Below are 4,649 nucleotides of genomic sequence, written 5' to 3' on the forward strand. Positions count from 1 at the left end.
TTTTGGACAGCCCAATGGTTTAATTCAACATATAATTAGTGAGTAATTGATATGTGACATTACTCTGTAGAGTGAGGGAAAATTTAGTTAGGCTTTTGTGACATCTCCAGCCAAACTGTGCCCCCCTATTTTTAGTGTTTATCTAGTATGATAAATTTGGCTGTGGAATTGGAAATTATATTATTTGGTTAAGTTACTTATATAGCAACTAATTCAAGTAATTCAATTCCCAGCATGGATTTTTTTTTATCTTAAATATATCATGTTCAATAAAGAGATTTAGATTCCATACTCTGGTTAATTTGTTAGTTGTAAAACTGGGGGCAAATTATTTAATGCCTATGTGTGTATGTATGTATGTATGTATTATTTTTACAGCCTCTGTATTTAATCTATTAAATGAGAATAATACATATCTTATAAAGTGGGTGTAAGGACTAATGAAACAAAATACACAAAACTTCTATTACAATATCTGGATCAGAGTGAGCGTCCTTTAAATATAAGCTATTATCGGTGCGCCTGGGTGGCGCAGTCGGTTAAGCGTCCGACTTCAGCCAGGTCACGATCTCGCGGTCCGTGAGTTCGAGCCCGGCGTCGGGCTCTGGGCTGATGGCTCAGAGCCTGGAGCCTGTTTCCGATTCTGTGTCTCCCTCTCTCTCTGCCCCTCCCCCATTCATGCTCTGTCTCTCTCTGTCCCAAAAATAAATAAACGTTGAAAAAAAAAAATCTAAAAATAAATAAATAAATAAATAAATATAACCTATTATTTTTACTGATTTGTTATTACTATTACATAATCTTTCTATTTCTCTTAATTGAAGATCAATAGGGAATGTATATATACATTTCCCTTCAATATTTAAATAAATGTCTCTTGATTATCTCAAAAATTTAAATACATATGATTTTTTGTAGTAAAATTATTTAATTTACATTTTAAAAATCAAAAGATATAGTGGAAGTGTCTGAAGTACTCAAGTAAAAGGTCTTACTAAATCTCTTTTCTGACACATACATACTTTGGGAGTTCCCTTTTCAAAAAGAGATAGTTTACATACTTATATATATGTCAATAGTTTCAGAGATAATTTTGGCAAGGACATTTTGGTTCAAAGACTAGGTTCTAAAGCAAATACAGTGCCTGGGGAACTAGATATGGAAGAACAAAGAACTTTAAGAAATATTTTCTGCAACTTTCTGATGACAGGTATTGTTTTTAATTCTTGACACTCTATGTCCAGAGTTCCTTATCCGCAATTCCAAAATCCAAAGGGTTCTAAAAAAATTTGTTCCTAACCAATATGCTGGCAAAACCCCTTGACCTACATTCAATGACAAAACTAACAAGAATTAACCTGAAGGTCTATATACTTTGAATTTTCCCCATGCAATATGAATATTTATAAGTATAGGCAGACATAATAATGTTGCCCAGACCTCACTGGAGATATTAGGTCAAATATGATATCTGCCACTAATTATCTTTCTAAAATCTGAAAAATTCTAAATTTAAAAAATACCTGGTCAAAAGCCCACATGTCAGATAAATGATTAATATAATATTAATATAAGTAATTAAATATATTATAGTATAACATTATGTTAGTATCACCAGAGTTTTTATAATCTATAAATAAATAGAAAACACTATTGTTTCCATTTATTCGTTTATGTATGTATGTATTTTCAGAGGAAGAGAGTGATCAGGGGAGAGCGGCAGAGAGAGAGAGAGAGAGAGAGAGAGAATCCTAAGCAGGTTTTGCACTCAGCACAGAGCCCAAAGCAGGGCTTGATCCCACGACTTTGGGACCATGACCAAAGCTGAAACCAATAGTCAGATGCTCAACCGATTGAGCCACCCACGTGCCCCTATCTCCATTTAAAAATTTATTACAGGGGCACCTGGTTGGCTCAGTCGGTTGAGCGCCCTACTTCGGCTCAAGTCATGATCTCACAGTTTATGAGTTCAAGCCCCACACTGGCTCTGCTCTGACAGCTTAGAGCCTCTTTGGATTCTGTGTCTCCTCCTGTCTCTGCCTCTCCCTTGCTCATGCTCTGTCTCTCAAAAAAATAAAATAAAATAAAACGTTAAAATTTTTTTAAATTTTATTACAAACTTTAAGAAGGTCTCATTATTGAATAAATAAAATGTATAATTTCATAATTTCTCAAATTGTTTAATAGTGTTTAAAACTGTATTTCGCCAGACACCTGGGTGGCTCAGTCGATTAAGCAACTGACTTCTCTCAGGTCATGATCCCCCAGTTCAAGAGTTCAAGCGCCACATTGGGCTCTGTGCTGATAGCTCAGAACCTGGAGCCTGCTTCGGATTCGGTGTCTCCCTCTCTGTCTGCCCCTCCCCCTCTCATGTTGTTTCTCTCTCTCTCTTTCTCTCACAAAAAATAAATAAATAAATAAATAAATAAATAAATAAAACTGTTAAAAATATTTCAAAACTGTATTTTGCAAAATCAGGAAAAATTGTGCCAAAATTTAAGTTTCTCTATTTGTAATATCAATTACAGTTGGTACTTTCCATGCCTGTAAGAATAAACTGATTCATTTTGCATGTGTGTTTCAACTTTTTCTTTGTAGATTCTCCTGTCAAATAGAAAATGAAATGCAGAAACTTCTAAAATAGTAAATTAAACATCAGCCCCCCAGTTGAAGCATTAACTACAATTAAAATGCAAATATATATGAGTTGCATAGTCTAACATTTAAAGTTACTACTATTAGCTACGTTAAAAATATGTACCTTGAAGTATTTCATCTTATGGTAAATTAATAAATTAACATAATTGTGTACATTCCAGGTCAGATGTAATGTCCCACATTAACATGTGTACAGTAATAATTCAAGTATACAGGTTTTTTGGCTCACAGTAGTATTCAACATTTGATCATATTAAAATAAGACCCACATAGATTGTTTTATTTTATATTTTATTCATATTTTTACTAATGTAATATTTGCTTATTGTATAAAAACTAAAAAGTTTTGCAACAATAAATTTCTAATTTATCCTAATCTCTATTTGCCCTCCAGAAACAATGATTTTTAACTCTTACAGCTTTTTCTTCTGTAATTGTTTCTGATTACAGAAAACAATTATATATGTAAAATATATATATTAATATATATGTGAAAATATGGATGATATATGCATGTTTTTATACATACATATAATTTTTGCTTATTTTTATTTTTGTCAGAGTAGTATTTGCTAATAGTATAAAAATAAAATAGATCACTGCTGAGCCAAGTGGTATATATCATTATTATGAGTCATCTTTTGTACAACTCACATTAATTTTCGTGGACTCTTGCTTAATTATTTTCTTACACAGTGTTTTAGTTTTTCCTTTTCAGATTGTTCCCTAAGTCTTGTGATCAAAGCCATCATTTTTAGATTTCTTCTTCCTAACATTATGTCTTCGTTCTTGGTTCATCCCTCATTTTGCTAGCTTCAGGCATAGGAAGGAACAATTGAGGTCCCTGTGTTTGGACATGTCTTTACCTTCACAATTGATTTTTAAATTGGAAGAACATAGGGTTTTGGGTTTCAAAACACTTTCTCTTAGAATTTTGAAGGCATTACTATCATCTGCTAGCATTTTGTAACTCAAAGTGTTGAGAGGGAATCAGCAGTATCAGCAGCATCTGAAAACTTGTTAGAGAAGAAGACATCTGGTTCCACCGCAGACGTACAAAATCAGAACCTGCATTTTAACAAGATCTCCAGTGATTTGTAAGCACATTCACATTTGAGAAGCACTGGTCTGAGCTGCAGTGTTACTATCCCTTTGTGTATTATTTGTTGGGCTGGAGATGTGGTGACTCCTTTAATACTTGAGAATCATGTTCTTTGTTTCTGGGAGATGTCTTTGTATAATTTCTTGATAACTCCTTCCCTGCCATTTTGTCTCCTAATTGGAATGTCTCCTAAATAGATATGGAAACTACTGGATTGATCCTTGAAGTCTTTAGTTTTTCTGTCCATTTTCTCTCTTTTCATCTTTTCTCTTTCTAGGGAATTTGTTACACCATCATCTTCCAATGCCATTGGACTTTGTGTATCAGCTATGCTAGTTGTCATTTTAGTGAGCTCTTTCTGATTATTTTTTTACATCTCATTGTCCACAACCTAGTTATAAGGGACATCCACCTGCATGGGATTCTGAGAAATGTACTTTTTCATTCCAGAAAGAAGGGTGATCTGCTAAAAAGCAGTACTCTGTTACCAAGGATAGGACTAGAGTATAATGTGGCTGGCAACTAGAGGCCTCTACCACAAGTTCCAAATAACTAATTTCAGATGAAATAATCATGCCATCTGTTTATCTGTTTGATTTACATCTATCTATGAGCTTTCTTGTCATAAAGTAGAAAAAATGATGACTAGTAAGTGCTGGAAAAAATTATTTTAAATAGGATAATTATTTGAAAACAAAAACATCTGAACCAAATACCATTTCAATTTTTAAATTCAGGATAAAGCTTCAATTTAGAGTTAATCAACCCCATACTTTCTAAAGTATGTTAGGATCTGTTAATATAATCAAATTACACTTATAACAAATTGCGGTCAGAGGGCCGATTCTTGCACAGGCTATATAGTAAAGTAGATCAATTACTTTTACTC

This window comes from Leopardus geoffroyi, chromosome B2 (assembly GCF_018350155.1).
Source record: "Leopardus geoffroyi isolate Oge1 chromosome B2, O.geoffroyi_Oge1_pat1.0, whole genome shotgun sequence".
Taxonomy (NCBI): domain Eukaryota; kingdom Metazoa; phylum Chordata; class Mammalia; order Carnivora; family Felidae; genus Leopardus; species Leopardus geoffroyi.